The sequence below is a fragment of the Sorex fumeus genome, unplaced genomic scaffold (genome assembly GCF_029834395.1).
Source record: "Sorex fumeus unplaced genomic scaffold, SorFum_2.1 ptg000008l, whole genome shotgun sequence".
Classification (NCBI taxonomy): domain Eukaryota; kingdom Metazoa; phylum Chordata; class Mammalia; order Eulipotyphla; family Soricidae; genus Sorex; species Sorex fumeus.
This window is the reverse complement of record NW_026606065.1, coordinates 5,237,104-5,254,720: the sequence shown is the minus strand read 5'-3', so window position 1 is coordinate 5,254,720 and position 17,617 is coordinate 5,237,104. Positions and strand designations below refer to the sequence as shown.

General features: G+C 40.0%; 1 protein-coding gene and 1 non-coding gene across 2 annotated transcripts in view; both read left to right on the top strand.

Moving 5' to 3' along the window:
- BCKDHB (branched chain keto acid dehydrogenase E1 subunit beta) overlaps positions 1-17,617 on the top strand; it is a 426,555-nt gene that overhangs the window by 180,252 nt on the left and 228,686 nt on the right. The window lies entirely within an intron of this gene.
- On the top strand, positions 2,438-2,544 carry LOC130019444 (U6 spliceosomal RNA). The gene has a single exon (XR_008791774.1). It is a non-coding gene; the product is annotated as a U6 spliceosomal RNA (small nuclear RNA).

Genomic DNA, 17,617 nt, shown 5'->3' with positions numbered 1-17,617 from the left:
TGGATTGAGTATTTTTGGTGAGATGTTCAGTTCATTGAGTTTTTGTACTATGTCTTTCCATATTCTTTTTGATTTATAGTATCATTCGATAGATCTGCTGTACATCTTATGGGCTTTCCATTGTATATAAGTTCCTTTTGTGATACTGCTCTTTCAATATTCTATCTCTATCTTTAGATATGGTCATTTTTATCATAATGTGTCTTAGAGTTTTCCTAATTGGGTCTATTTTATCGGGACCCTTTGGACCTCTTGGATCTCAATGTCTGTAATCCTCAACTCTATAGTTTTTTATTGATAATTTCTTTAACTATCATTTCTTCACATTTACCTTCCTGTTCTTCAGGGAATGCAACGATTCTTATATTGTTCCTCTTGAACTGATTGCATAATTCTCTAGTGTGTTGTTCATTTCTTTTCAGACTGTTTTCCACTTTCTGCTGTTTCCTAGTATTCGAGTATTTCTCCTCATCTTGGAGCTCCTCAATCTTTTGTTCAGCTTCTGTTATTCTGCCATTCAGAGCTTCTACTGGCTTTTTTAAAAAATTTAATTTTTATTAGTGAAACACCATGGGGTACAGTTGTAGACTTACAAACTTTCCTGCTTGGGTTTCAGTTATACAATGATTGAGTACCCATCCCTCCACCAGTGCCCATTCTCTACCACCTATGATCCCAGTAACACTCCCACATTCTACTGGCTTTTTAATATCACTTACCATGTTCATCATTTGTCATTTCTGACTGAAATGGCTTTTTTATTTTCACTCTCATACTTTCTTGTGCTTTGCTGATTACCTGTTCTATTGTTTCCTTTAACTCATTGAACTTCGTCATCATAGTGTCATTTAAGACACTGTCTGAGGATTTTACTGGTATCACTCATGTCTTTGGTGATATTCTTTTCACTCATTGATCTTGGTGGATTTCAATATGCTTTCCCCATTTGTTTTCTAGTATTCTTTTGGTGTTGAGGTTAGTTAACTCTCCCTCTTCCCCCCCCCCCCCCCCGCCCCACCCCAGAAGGTGGTGAGGGATTAACTAGAGGTTGCTTCCTGTCTTCTCATAATGACAGGAAGAATAACTGAGCAGCATGTAATTTGTGGTCATTTGGAATAGGTCCAGTAATATCAGCCAGAGGTGAGCCTCACCTGGGATGGTGGAGCAACAGTCAGAATGTCACCTTCCTCATATTAAGGGCTTACACCACAACCACTTCCTGACCTTCTGCTTGCTGCTTCATCCCAGGAGAAGTTCACCTCTTGCTGATATTCCTGGGAAGCAGAGCTCCAATGGGAGGAAGAGCCCCTCTCTTCCAGGTGGGTCCCAGCAGTTTCCACACCTGATAAATTTATTATTTTTTATTAGAAAAAATAAATCAGTTCTATAACATTTCTCATTTCTGAATTCACAGTTGCAGTGAAGTGTTGGATACTAGCTCAGAGATCTCTCTCCTACTTGATTATAGTCAAAATGGCACTGGGAAGAGAGAAAACCATAAAAAGGTATAGGAAGCCAGCAATATGGACAACAGGGTGGTTAAAAATATGGGTCAGGTGGAGTTCATGCACGATTCAATCAGCTAATCAATGTCTGAATAAATAGCAGTATTCCTACATAAAAAAAATATGGGTCAGGGGATACAGATTTGTTTGAGAGATTTTTTCCCCCTTGTGGAGGTTTTCTGTTTGTGGTAATAAAATCTGTCACATTTATGTTTTGTCCCTTAGTGACCTTTATTGGGCTGTAGCGATAGCACAGTGGTAGGGCATTTGCCTTGTGTGCATCCAGTCCGGCCGAGCCAAGTTTGATTCCTCTGCCCCTCTTGGAGAGCCCGGCAAGCTACCCAAAGTATCTTGCCCGCACAGCAAAGCCTGGCAAGCTACCCATCACGTATTCGATATGCCAAACACAGTAACAATTGTCACAATGGAGATGTTACTGGGCCCGCTGGAGCAAATCGCTGAACAATGGGAGGACAGTGTTTGTTTTTTGTTTGACCTTTACTGAGCGCTTATTCAACTCATGTTACATGTGCACCTTGAAAATACAATAAAGAACAGATAAGCAAATATATATGGCTTATATAAAAAAAATCATAGGGAAAGAATTGTTGTTTGACTTATTTACATTAAAAATCTTAATTGAGTTGAATAGTGATGCATGGTATGAGAAAGTGCGCTTAATTTTGTTGGAAAATCCATGCTTTTTTCATTGATTTGGCATCCAGATAGGAAAGGAAAAAATCAAGCTCTCACTATTTGCAGATGACATGATGCTATATTTAGAGAACCCTAAAGCCTCTCTACCAAGAAGCTCCTAGAAATAATAGACTTATATAGTAAAGTCACAGACTATAAAATCAGTAGCCAAAAGTCCATGACTTTCCTATATGAAAATAATGAGAGAGGAAAAATATATGAAAAAAGCAATCCTGGTGCTTGCTTCGGCAGCACATATACTAAAATTGGAACAAGACAGAGAAGATTAGCATGGCCCCTGCGCAAGAATGACACGCAAATTCATCAAGCATTCCATATTTTTTGCTGAGTATTGAACCCAGGTTGACCCAAGATAGTCCTTACCTGCTGGACTATCTCTCCAGACCCCACGTTTTATGTTTTCAAAACAAAACAATTTAATTAAATTTTTGTAGTGGGAAGGGATGTTAGGGTTAATTGAGGACTTCATACATGTGAGGCATACACATTATCCTAGACCCACATACATTTTTTTTTTGTTTAAAAACTTTCCCAAAATTCTCTTAAAACAAATGACTTAAGACTATTATATCATGGGTGTATGTACATTTTTCTTTGATATTTTTGTACAATTTTTTATTGTATAGAGGTTAAGGTGTAATGTCAACTCTGTTCATCACCTCTAGGTGAGTCCTCAAATATAATAAATTTAAAACAGTTTAAAATTTAAAAAATTAAAATATAGCAAGCGCACACACACACACACACACACACACACACAAAAAGCAATCCTGTTCACAATCATGCCTCAGAAAACCAACTACTTAGGAATCAATGTAACTAAGGAGGTGAAGGACCTATACAAGGAAAACTACAAAATGCTTCTTCAAGAAATAAGAGGACACGAGGAAATGGAAACACATTCCTTGCTCATGGATTGGGAGAATTAGCATTGTCAAAATGATTTGGAATACTACCTCTATCATATACTGTCTCTTCTATATGTCTGGGTTCTTTTTATTTTGAAAAAAGAAAAAACCACATTTAGTTTTATTGTAGTTTAGGTCAGTGTTTCTCAATGATTTCTAAATATGGCCCTCTTCCACCCTTGATTCCTTTCTATGGACCCTGCATCTCCTCCACTCCCCTTCTGACTAACCCCTTAGTTTCATGCTATGACCACCTTGGAATATCATGAGGCATCATATGGACTCAGGTTGAAACATGTAGGTTTAGGTACATGGTTACAATAGGTTTAACATTTATGATTTTGATGTACAAAGCTACTATACTATCAGCACCAACACATGTCCCAAACTCTCCACCAGTGTCTGCATGTCACTTCTAGTATGCCTAGGATTCTTTCTGAATTTTTTTTCTTTCTACCAATCTGTCTGGCTCTATGTCAGTTCCATTGTATTGAAGGTGGTTTTGGTTTTCACAGGAAAATCATATGGACAGCATAGGAAATCAGGGATTGAGTTTAAGCTTAACTGGTTTGGATCCCAAGTATTGTTTTAAATTATTGTAGATGTATGCTTCTTCAGCCTCTGAGATAAGAATTGTCCCTATCTGCTAGACTTTTTCTGAAGATCAGGGAAAATACATGTGAAACATTTACTACTCTTTATGGTAGATCGCCAAGGCAGAGAGCTCATGCTACCACTGAAGGTATCAGAATAGTGATGGACGGAGGCAGTAACTACAGAACATGGGTTTGTTTATCTTGGTTTGGTTTTAGTTTATGGTTTTACTCAGCTATTCTCAGGGCTTTTTCCTGCCTCTGCAGTGGAGTTAGCAGATTTCCATATCTGCTCTCCCCTGGAAGCAAGGCTGGGCTATACCACTGCAAAAATATTATATATCAGGAGTTTATAGTCCTACTCATGGGGAACAGCTAATATTTATTTCTATAAGATTTCTTGGACTTCTCACAAACTGTGTGAGTTGACTGTTTAGTTGAATTTTTTTTTATTGTGGGGGGAGGAATGCCACACCTGGCGAAGCTCTTGGAGTTACTCCTGGTTTTGCACTCAGGAATCAATCCTGGAATACTCAGGGTACCACGTGGGATGCTGAGGACTGAACCCAGATTGGCTGTGTGCAAGGCAGGCACCCTACCTGCTGTACTATCTCTCTAGCCCTCTGCTGAGCTTTCTGGTAAGAGGGGTCTCTGTAGCTCAGTTATCAGCGTCATGATCCTAACACACAGGAGAGCCCCAGATGACTTCTAACTGCGATCCTGTGCATAGTCCAGATGTTAAAGCATGCAATCTCAGCTCCGCGTGGCTCAAGATGTCTTAATTGGGAAAGCAGGAGGTATCTGTGGCTTCATAAGCCACATGTAAGAAGGAAATAGCAAAATAGCAATAACTATTCATCACTCCTGTCTTCCCATCCCCGCAAGGTCCTGGGGATGAACCCTATCAAGGTCTAGGAATGCTTCTCTTTTAAGATAACAAGACTTGGTGACAACTCTGGCCCATATAGTTGGGTCATAGCATCATCTGAACAGGAAGACCCAGTCATAGTAGAATGGTGCACGGACTTCAGGTTGGGAGAGCTAATACAGAAACTAATTCACATAGTTCTTTTACCTCAGATTAAAAAAAAAAACGAAAACAAACAAACTTCTTAGGGGTGGTAGTACAGCAGACAGGACCCTTGCCTTCCATGAAACTGACATGTATGATCCACTACACTTCGTGTTCTTCGGAGTCCTGCCAAGAGTGATTTCCTGAGTGAAGAGATAGGAGTAAGCCCTGAACACTTCTAGGTGATACTTAAAAAAAAAAAATTGAAAAAAGTTTTAAAACTTATGGGGCTGATCTGTGTCCAGTTTATATTAGTATTTTTTGCAGAATTTAATAATTATTTGTTGAATTGAGAGATAAATTAATAATGCTTCTTTGGTCAGGAAAACAAAGCTTATGAATACTTAGAAGCAATTTCCAAGATGAGTTTGAAGAGAGCTTTTTTAATTAAATGAATAGTCCCATATGTGCTGTTCTTTCATTTGTAAAAGAAAACTATGGGGCTGTCTACAGTGTATTAATTTTATTAAAATTGCAAAATATTTTGACTCTTGGACATGGATGTTATATAAACATGCATTATTAATGAGCTTGCTCTTAAAATAGTTTATATTGTACTTGTTAAATTCAATGTGTACATGGCACCATGCCTGCCCTGGAGGAAAAGGGTGTTGCTCCCTTCCGCCCTTTTCCCCTTGGAAAGCCAGGTATGAGCCTGTGGTGATGGGGCAACTGAAACCTCATGAGAAGGGGGGGCATTCCTAAATCGTCCTTCACGCCCTACTGAGGTCATGAGTTGCCCTTCACGAGAGGCTCTCCATGACAGCCATGGCTCCAGAGCCACAGAAACCAATCTCATAATTATCTGGCTCTTGGTAGAAATCCCTCCAGGCTTAATAAGTAAAATATCAAAAATCCAAAATCATTTGGTTCTTGTAACCAGCTGTAGAAAACAAATTATTTCACAATGCCTTTTCAGCAGGTCTGATTTTGGGGTGTAAACTCTAAACAATAATGGTGCATCTTTTGTCGAAACAATGAATCTAATCAAAGTAGATAGAGTGTTAATTAGAATTCATCTGCCTCACAGGCATTGGGAGGAGTGGGAGGGGGGTATATTGGGGTTCTTGGTGGTGAAATATAAGTGCTGGTGAAGGGAGAGGTGTTTGATCATTGCATGACCGAGACTTAAACCTGAAAGCTTTGTAACTTTTCCCATAGTGATTCAATAAATAAATAAAAAATAAATAAAAATAAATTCAATGTGTACATCCACATCAAGCTTATAAGGTACAATAAACTTGCAGATTCACTCTTAAGCTTTATTTGAAAAAGAGTTACTTTTGTTATGTCTTTACTTATACTTTTTTTAGGAGGTAAAAAAGAGAAAACCATGCAGTGGTGTCAGAGTGATAGTACAGTGGGTAGGGCGTTTCCTTGCATACAGCTAACTTGGGTTCAAGTCCCAGCACCCCACATGGTTCCCTGAGTACTGCTAGGTGTGATTCCTGAGCACAGAGCTATAATGAACCCTGAGCACTGCTGGCTGTGATCAAAACCAAAACAAACAAACAAAACCATACAGCAAAAATACTTTAAAAGAACTTCTGCCATGCCCTCATATGAATTCAAATTTTTCTATAAACTTCAAAAGTTTTTTAAATTTATAAACTGTTGTTAACTACTTTGCTAGAAAAAAATGAAGAATAAAATAATATACGCAATGTATGGGGCTTGGTCTGTTTGATAGAGGCCAAGTCAGGTACACTGATATGCTGAAATGAAATAGATAATAGAAAGTGAATAATGGAATCTTGAAATTTGTGCATTTACTTAAGAAATTTGAATCTCAATCTTTTATGAACAAATTGTACACAAATGGATGTACAATCGTATTCTGAGCAGAATTATAAAGTGGCAAAATTTTTTATAATCTCATGCCATCTGGTGTCCTCACCAAGTTACTACAACCCACATTTATAAATTTATAAAAATAATCATGACTAATATTCCTTGGAAAATTTTCAGGGTTAGGCACCATATTAAATTCCTTTTCATGCTCACTAGTAATTAACGTAAAAAGTGTGTAGTGGGGGCTGGAGCAATAGCACAGCGGGTAGGGTGTTTGCCTTGCACACGGCCGACCCGGGTTCGATTCCCAGCATCCCATATGGTCCCCTGAGCACCACCAGGGGTAATTCCTGAGTGCAGAGCCAGGAGTAACCCCTGTGCATCGCCGGGTGTGACCCAAAAAGCCAAAAAAAAAAAAGTGCGTAGCAATTGCTACTAACCAGTAATTTTTATGTAAATCTATCCCATGACATCATTCTAGGAAGCTATAATTTTTTATTAAAAATATTTTTTTTACGGTGATACAACATAATTGTCCTCTACTTACACTGCTGTATACCGCAGGCCCACTATCAGAGTGGCAGGACCTGTGCCATTCAAACTTGGGGGATCTTTACCCCAAGTTCTCCTCTCCCGCTTCTTGACCTTATCCCAGGACCCTCAGATTTCACTTTGTTTGACCTTTTTTCATGATTCTTTCCACTGGGAATTGTCTTATCTCTTGCTTTGTTTATTCATACACTGAAAATGAGTGAGATAATCTGGTGTTTGTCTTTTTCTTTCTGAGTCATTCCACTGACCGTGACTTTCTCTGATTCCATTCAAATGACAGAGAACTGCAAGATTTCATCTTTTCTCATAGCTGAGTAGAAGTTCACTGTGTATATGTACCACAATTTCTTTATCTAATCCTATGTTGTTGGACTTTTCAGTTGTTTCCAGATCTTGGATGTTGTAAATAATGTGATTAATAAAATTATTAATATTATATAGTTCTTTTGGTAGATGCTCAGGGCAGGAATTGCAAGTCATCTGGAAACTATAATTTTTGAAGAAGTCTCTAACCTCTTTTCTGTAAAGGATGAACCAGAAAAGACTCCTACAACCAATGATTGAGGGTCTTGTTTTCAGTGCATCTTTACCAACATTGGTGGTTTCCATTCTTTTTGAAATGAGCCATTTTCAGGGCTGTATCAATAGGACAGAATCTAGGGCATTTGCCTTGCACATGGCCACCCAGGTTCAATCCCTGGTACCCCATATGGTCTCCTGAGCTATCCTAGGAGTGATCCTTGAGCTCAGAGTCAAAAGTAATCCCTGCTTTTATTTCTTGTATAAAATACTATAAAGGCAATGGCTAGCTTATGTGATATGTACATATTTTTGGTAATTAAAGGAAATTTACAGAACATATTCCAAAAGTGTTAACCATTTTACATTCATATTAGAAATGTATTAGAGTTCTAGTTGTTCCATATTCTTGACAACAAATAAAAAGATCAATCTTACTACTTAGCGTAAGACAGTGTTTTGTGCTATGTTATTATTATTATTGCTGTTAATTTTTTAAATGACGTACTTTGTTTATCTCAATGTTTTCTAATTTTGTTTTTATTTTTCCAACCTAGTGGTTATTTGGGAGTGTAGTGTTAACTTCATACGCTGTGAATGCTCTAGATTTCTTTTTGTTATTGTTTTCTGATTTTGTTCCCTTTTGATGAAAACAGTATTAATCTTGTGTTATTTCAAATTCCTTTAAAGGTAGAGGGAAATAATTTTTTGCCTTATATATATGTATATAGTATGGTCTTTATGAACTTGAGAAGGATCCAACTGCTGTTGGATAGTTTTGTAAGTAGATAGATGTCTGTTAGGTCTAGCTTTTATGTACTATATTTAGGTAATAAACCCCTCATTACTTTTCTTTCTTTTTTTTTTTTTTTGGACCACACCTGACTATATTCAGGGATTACTCCTGGCTCTGTGCTCAGGGATCACTCTTGCTGGACTTGGGGACCAAATAGGGTACCAGGAATTGAACTCAGTTGGCCATGTACAAGGTAAGCACCTCATTTTCAACACTATCTCTTCTGGCCCTACCTTAACATTTTTCTAATTAGTTGCTCTGTACATTATTGAAAGTAGGATGTTGAAGCTCTTAGTAATTGTTGCTGAATATCCATTTCTCTTTCAATTTCCATCAAGTTTTGCTCTGTTCATGAACTGCTCTGCTGTTAGATTTGTATACACATTTATAAGTGTCAGATCTTCCTGAAGGATTGACCCTTTTGCTGTTATTTTTATGTATTTCTTTGGTTACAATGATTGAGTTTCAGGTGTAGAATGTTTCAAGACCAATCCATGTCCACTACCCTTTACCAATACCCCCGGTTACTCTCCCACACCTCAGCCTTACTCCATGGCAGGCACTTTTCTTCTCCACCATTGTCTTAGTGTCCCTAACTTAACCCTCCACCCCAACCCCATTGGCAATCCTAACTGGATAACTTCTTTTTTTTCCAAGTTTATTCTTAATTGGGTTTCAGTCATGCAATGTATGAATTACAGAACCTGGGAAGAGGTGAATGGGAGGGGTTCCTGGGGTATTTGGGAAGGAAAATGGGCACTCTGGTTGAGGGAGTGTTATTGGATTGACGAATTCATGATTCAAAAATTCCAATGTATGAATGATCATACATGGAATGACTGAAAACCTTTTGCTATTATTAAATGTCTCCATGGAATGTCAAATAATTGAAACTCTTTGAAAAACAATATGATACTTTTTTTTTCTTTTTGGGTCACACCCGGCGATGCTCAGGGGTTACTCTTGGCTCTATACTCAGGAATCACTCCTGGAAGTGCTCGGGGGACCATGTGGGATGCTGAGGATTGAGCCTGGGTTGACCGCGTGCAAGGCAAACGGCCTATACCCACTCTACTCTTGCTTCAGCCCCACAACATGATACTTCTAAAAAAATCTAAGAAATAAGATTCAATTCTGCTTCTCAGCATCTATCCCAAATGCCCCCATACACTATTTTGATGATATTTCCTATATTCATTTGCAGAATTATTCACAATAGCCATGATCTAGAAACAACCCAAATGTTCAAGAACAGATGACTGGATAAAGAAATTATGGTATGTATACAGAATGGAATAGTATTCAGCAATAAGAAAAGATAAAGTTATGCAACTTGCTTCGACTTTTATGTAACTGAACTGTATCTTGCTGTATGAAATCAGAAGGAGAGAAACACACCTGCTCCCCTAGGCGACTTGGTGGCCACCATCCTCCAGTGGACATTGGGCAGTCAGGTTTGGACACTCAGTGACGAGACATGCGGGGCCTCACGGGATGGGGGTGGAGCCGGCCCTTTCCTCCCCACCTCAACGAGACCCCAAGGAGCCACCAATGAACGGCCTCTCTGGCTCCTGATCAAGCTGCTTAACGGCCATGATCCCAGAGACTCAGGAACAAATCTCAGAACCCAGCAGGTTTTGGCAGAGATCCCTCCAGATTTAAGTGTTAAAATTTCAGAATTTCAAAATTGCGCGGCCACTACTGCAGCCACGCCACATCATATGTTATTCATAACCAGCAATAGAAAACAAATTGTCTACTGTTGCCTTCTCAGCAGATTTGAGTGTTGGGGTAAAATCCCAAATAATAATTGTGGGTCTGGTGTCAAAATATTTAATGTAATCAAAGTAGAGAGCGTAATGTGGAAATCTTCTGCATCTCAGGTAGGGGGAGGGTGTGGGATAGGGGTATACTGGGGTTTTTGGTGGTGGAGAATGGGTACTGGTGAAGGGACGGGTGTTTCTTTGTATGACCGAGACTTAAACCAGAAAGCTTTGTAACTGCTCTCACGGTGATTCAATAAATAAAATTATAAAAAATGGGGAAAAAAGTAAGGCGGAGGTCATGCCCAATTCAATCAGCTAATCAGTGGTTGAATAAATAGCAGTACTCCTACATTAAAAAAAAGGAGAGGGACAGACACAGAATGATCTCCTTCATTTGTGGGTTATAAAGAAAGATGGTAAGGGAGCAACAAATGACTGAGGGCAACAGATCGGGAGTGTTGGCCTACAGAACCTGCGGAGAGGTGGATGGGAGGTGTGGTTGGGTATTTGTGTAGGGAATTGGGCACTCTGGTGGAGGGAGTGGTGTGGCAATGATGTATGCACGAAACCACATCATTAGCAATATTGTAAACCACAGTAATTCTAATTTAAAAATAATATACCTATGTATCTCAATGATTTTTTTTAAGTTTTAGAGTTTATTTTATCAGATTAAAATTGAAAGTATGTTTTCAATAGACATATTTAGGAAATTGATCATTTTCTAAATGATCAATCATTTGGAAATTGATTTTGTTGCCATTTTTTGAGCCACATTCCACTACTTCTCAGGACTTAATCCTGGATCTGTGTTCAGAGATCACTTCTGGCAATGCTCAGGAAACCGTATGAGGTGCATGCGATTAAACCGTGGTCAACCACATGCAAAGCATGCACCCAACTCATTGTACTATCTCTCTGTCCTTGTGTTTTGATCTTCTAATTTTTCTGCCTTTGTTGTAAATAATAAAACTTTAAATAACCTATTGATATGTTGAATTTCAGGACACATTTTCAGATTTAAATAGAGTTTGTTATCCCATGTTTCAATCGATTCTTTTTAATATTTTTCTTTATTGTATTTTATAGAACACTGTTGAGTATTTTAGTTTCTCTGCTCATGAGAAATATTTATTTGTAGATTTCATATGCTGTACTGTCCTTATCTGACTTACTATCAAGGTGATGTTTTCATTTAGTGAATTAGATACATAGGTTATCTTCTAAATTCTCGAAATTTGTTGGTAAGATTTCTTCTTTAAACATTTAGTAGAACTTACCAGAAAATTCATCTGATGTTGAAAGTTTTCCCTATTGGAATGTTTTAAAATGTAAATTTATTTTCTTCAAGAGATAGAGATCTTCTGGTCTAAAATAATCTTCCGGGTCCAAAATAAAACAAGTCTTTCTTTTTTTTTTTTGAGCATACCTGGTTTTTGTTTTTGTTTTTGTTTTTTTTTTTTTTTTTTTGAGCATACCTGGTTTTTGTTTTTGAGCATACCTGGTGATGCTCAGTATTAATCCTGGCTCTGCACTCAGGAATTACTCCTGGCAGTGCTGGGGGATCCAACTGGGAACGACCAGTTGTGCAAGGCAAGTACTCTGTACTGCTGCTGTACTATCTCTCTGGCCTCCAACTGAAAAATTTTAAAATAAGGTTATCCATTTCTAAATCTTATTTTTACTTATGCATAAATTTGAATATTGTAAGATTCTGCGTGTCTTACCTATTTTGTAGATATAAATTGAGTGCATTTAATTTTCTCTTTTATTATTCTTTTATTTTTTTAAAAGGAAGACTTTACAAATCTCAATTTATAATCTCGCTATTATCAGGAACTCATCAGTGTATTAAGGTGTATTCTATTGACACTATTCCAGCTTATGTTAAATAAGGTAAAGGTAAAGGTAAAGGTAAAGGCCCTCCCGTTGATCGTCGATTTGCTCGAGCGGGCCCAGTAACGTCTCCATTGGAGACTTTGTTGTTACTGTGTCTGGCATATCGAATACTCTCGGTAGCTTGCCGGGCTCTCCGGGAGGGGCGGAGGAATCGAACTCGGGTCGGCCATGTTGGCTGCGTGCAAGGCAAACGCCCTACCGCTATGCTATTGCTCCAGCCCTCCGTTGATCGTCGATTTGCTCGAGCGGGCCCAGTAACGTCTCCATTGGAGACTTTGTTGTTACTGTGTCTGGCATATCGAATACTCTCGGCAGCTTGCCGGGCTCTCCGAGAGGGGTGGAGGAATCGAACTCGGGTCGGCCCTGTTGGTCGCTTGGAAGGCGAACGCCCTACCCGCTGTGCTAATAAAGATTTTCACAGCAGATGGAACCAGGTTGTGAAACCATGCAAGATAACTTCATGGTCATTAGGCATTCTTTTGTTTTTCAGTAGCAATTCCCCATTTGGTTGATATCAGCTGCTTCTCCTTCTCCTTCTCCTTCTCCTTCTCCTTCTCCTTCTCCTTCTCCTTCTCCTTCTCCTTCTTCTTCTTCTTCTTCTTTTTTTTTGAGGGCCATACCTGGCTGTGCTCAGGGACCACTCCTGGTGGTGCTTGAGGGACCATAGGCTGGAGCGATAGCACAGCGGTAGAGCGTTTGCCTTGCATGCAGCTGACCCAGGTTTGATTCTTTTGCCCCTCTCAGAAAGCATGGCAAGCTACCGAGAGTATCTCGCCAGCACGAAAAAAGCCTGGCAAGCTCCCCATGACGTATTCGATATGCCAAACACAGTAACAAGTAGTCTCACAATGGAGACGTTACTGGGCCCGCTTGAACAAATGAATGAGAAACGAGAGGACAGTGCTACAGTGCTTTATAATTTTATTTATTGAATTACCATGAGAGCAGTTACAAAGCTTTCCGGTTTAAGTCTCAGTCATACAGTGAAACACCCGTACCTTCACCAGTGCCCATTCTCCACCACCAAAAACCCCAGTATACCCCATCCCACACCTCCTCCCCCTTATCTGTGGGGCAGATGGTCTCCACACTAACTCTCTCTCTACTTTGATCACATTCAATATTTTGACACCAGACCCACCATTATTATCTGGGATTCTACCCCAACACTCAGATCTGCTGAAAAGGCAACAGTAGGCAACTTGTTTTCTATTGCTGGTTATGAATAACATATGATGTCATGTGGCTGTAGTAGTGGTCGTGCCATTTTGAAATTCCAAAATTTTAACACTTAAATATGGAGGGATTTCTGCCAAAACCTGCTGGGTTCTGAGATTTGTTCCTGAGTCTCTGGGGTCATGGCCGTTAAGGAGCTTGATCAGGAGCCAGAGAGGCCGTTCGTTGGTGGTGACTCAGGGTCTCGTTGGGGTGGGGAGAAAAGGGCTGGCCCCACCTCCATCCCATGAGGTTCCATGTGTCTCATCACTGAGGGCCCAAACCTGACTGCCCAATGGTCTCTGAAGGATGGCGGCCACCGAGCCACCTAGGGGCAGCAGGCGGAGGGACAGCACCTTTTACCCCTGGGGTGGTCCAGCTACAGTAACCTACTGCGGGGTCTGGATGCATTTCTGCCAAAAGCTGCTGGGTTTCAAGATTTGTTTCTGAGTCTCTGGGATCCTGGTCATTAAGCAACTTGATCAGGACCCAGAGAGCCTGTTTGTGGGCGGTGACTCAGGGTCTCGTTGAAGTGGGGAGGAAAGGGCTGGCTCCAGTCCCATCCTGTGAGGCTCCCATGTGTCTTGTGACTGTGGGCCCAAACCTGACTGTCCAGTGACCTCTGGAGGATGGCGGCCACCAGGTCGCCAGGGGGAACAGGCCAAGGCATGCAACCTATTCCCATCTGGGGTTGCCTGGTGCCCGTAACCTACTGCAGGGACTGGATGCAATTCTGCCAAAAGCTGCTGGGTTCCGAGATTTGTTTCTGAGTCTCTGGGATCATGGCAATTAAGTGGCTTGATTAGGAGCCAGAGAGGCTGTTTGTGAGCAGTGACTCAGGGTCTCGTTGGACTGGGGAAGAAAGGGCTGGCTCCACCCCCATCCCATGAGGTTCTGTGTGTCTCATCACTGAGGGCCAAACCTGACTGTCCATTGGCCTCTGAAAGGTGGTGGCCACCGACCCGTCAATGGGGAGCAGGCAGAGTGACAACACCCTTTCTCCCCTGGGGTGGTCTGGTGCTGGCAACCCATTGCAGAGACTGGATGTATCTCTGCCAAAAGCCTCTGGGTTTCGAGATTTGTTTCTGAGTCTCTGGGATCATGCCCCTTAAGCAGTTCGATCGGTAACCAGAAAGGCCTTGCCTCCAATTGTATAACCTAGCTGGAGTTGGTTTGTGGGTGTGTCTCCCACTTACCTAAATTTTGTCCGTTTAAATTCTTGGTTAACTTTGCCCCAAGTTGTTGGGGTCTGGCCAAAGGCACAGCAGCAATTTTGGGGTATCTGGAAGTCTGAAGGCGCCATCAGGCTGGTTATGCTCTAGCCTCACAGGTACAGATTGACCTGCTGGTGGCACCATACCCCTCGATATCAGCTTCTTATTTATGTTTGGATACTCTTCTCTTTTACTCTGGGTATAGACTTGTCAGTGAAATATTTTATTCATTCGCTGGGAAATAGCAATAGAGGCTAACCACATTCTCTCTGCTAGGATTGAATCCGACAGAAATTCTCAAAGACAAATACAGTAGTGGAGTAAATTAATCCTAGGGTTTTAAATATGTTTACAGGGCTCTAAATGTCATTTTTTTATTTGCGTCTCTGAGGCTGTACTTGTTTCTGCTTTTCTAAGGATGTCTATTGTGTGTGTGTGTGTGTGTGACTTGCCAAATTTTCTTTTATATTTATTTTATTTTTATAAAATTGTTCACAGTGATTTATTATATTCAATATTCCAGTACCAATCCCACCACCATTACACCTTCCCACCACCATTTTCTCCTATTCTCCCAATCATCACCCAAACCTGCCCCTGTAGCACGTCCAAAATGATTTATTTTGTATTGCTTGTTATGATTAACTGCTAAAAATGATCAAAAAAGATTTACTTAAAACGAAGTGTGTGAAGATTGTTGTATCTCACCCTGGAGCCTTTGATCTCTTGTATAAGAGATTATTAACATATTGTTGCAGGTTAATTAAACTGTATGTTAATATTTTATGTTATATGTTAATGTGTTATTAACGTGTGTGTTAATATTTTCTTAATTAAGATTGGTTGCCTTCTACTTCCATCCAATGTGGTGTGCTACTCCTGGTACATCAGTGGTGAAGAGTATGAGATGTTGCAGTCATGTACTCCAGAAATTCTAAAATTTTGATGGGGTGATACTGCCGGGGTTAAATTTTTAACTGGACACCAGAAGCATTGTTACAGCTCACTGATCTCTTTTGAGATTTTTTTTTTATGAGTCTTTGGATCATGGCTAGTTAATGAGCTCATTTGGTATCAGAAGCAGTCTATGGGCATAGATACCAGGCTCCCGGAAGAGCAGGGGGATGAGGGGAGGTCATCCATCCCTGACTCCGTGGGATACTGGAGATTTGGTCACAAAATCTGCATACCTGAGTTTTTCAACAGATTCATTCATGGCTGAAGCTCATCTCAGTCTGTTTGCCAAATTTTCTAAAGTAATGAGAGTTTACTTAAATTAGCTATCAATTGAAAATCTTGCTTTCAGTGCTTGTAACCAAATTAGTTTAACTAACAAAAAAGCAAGCTATAGCCATTGATCACGAGGCAGAAAACACAGGGTGTAAAAAAATGCTGTATGATATTTATAATGTTTATATGTTATGTGGACCACCAATATCAAAATGGAGGAAGTTATAAAATGCAGATGCTGACCTGGAGTGATTTAAAGAGCAACTGCCTGGCAACTGTATCACAAGTTCAAATTCTCAATGTCTTACATGCACCGAGCATGGTTTTAGTAGCTCTGTTTGTGGCAGCTATGCTGTTTGTGCTCCTCACCACAAGTAGTTTCTAGCCACATCACATCCAGTGGTGTGTAAGCACCACAAAGAGATGCAGTTCCTGGGGAGCAGTGTAACTAAAAGGATGTTCAAACCTATGGCTAGGAAGTATACTAGCCTGCGTGTGAGCAGCAGAGCAATCTCTGGCAAGCACCACAACCATGATTTGTGTGCTTGTCCATGGGCAAGCACTGCAACTAAGGAATTTAAACTTCAGTGAGCGCTTTCAGGCAAGTGTGTAAGCACCGCAGTCTGATGTGAGAGCTCCAGCAGACACTACAGCTAAAATTGTGTATGCACCATACCCAGGCAGGTATGCAATCTCTCATCATTGCAACTACAACATGAGCAACAAAGAAAGGAAGGAGGGGAAGCAAAATTTAAAACATATCAATGAAGAAATGTCAATAGGAGAAAGTATGAGAAAACTCTCAATGGAAACAGCGGATATCCCAGAGAGATAATATAGGGATTAAGACACTTTCCTTGCATGCAGCTGTCCCTGGTAAATCTCCAGCATCATATATGGTCTCTGGAGCACCCCTAGGAGTCATTCCTGAAGGTAGAGACAAGAGTAAGCCTCTACCACCTTTGCGTATTCGCCCTCCAAAAAAACCCACCACTGCCAACAATACTACAAACAAATAAACAATACCCAAGTAAAACAAAACACAGTAAGCAAAGGAGTACAGTAGGACAAATAAGAAAACAATTCAGTAGAGGAACTCAGTAGTAAAATAAAAAATGAATCTGTGAAATCAAAAAAAGGGAAGAAAAGTTTTTTAAAAATGAAGATATATGAGCGTTTATGAGGAACTATAAACAGGAACCAACTGCATGATAAGAATTTCAGGAAAAATGAGGAAGGCGCAGGACTCTTGGTTGAAGTCATAATAATAATAAAGATAGTGATAATAATAATGATAATTCCTCCAAACAGGAGATACTCATATTCAGGAAAACTAAGGAGCTTCAATCCAAATAAATGTAAACAGATAAACACCACCACATATTGTAATTAAAGTGGCAGAAGTCAAATACATACAAATAATCCTACAAGTAGTCATAAAAGAAGGGTCACATAAAAGGGCACCCCGAAAAGATTCACATCAGATTTTTCAAATCTACAAGGGAACTGTATTCATAGTATTGAATGAAAAGGACCTCCAACCAAAAGTATTCTATCAAGCTCTGTTATGTCTAGAATATGAAGGAGAGATAAAAGTTTTTCAGGGTCCAGAGGGATAGTACAGTTGGTAGGGTGCTTGTCTTGCATGCGGCTGACTGGGGTTTTATCACCTGCATTCCACGTGGCCCCTCAACCCCAACATGAATGATTCCTGAGTGCAGAGCCAGGAGTAATCCATAAGCATTGGCCCAATAAAAAAAAGCAAAAAGATTTTCAGACAAAAGCAGCTAAAGGAATTCATGGCTTTTTAGCTTTGCTAGAAATACTAAATTATTCCATA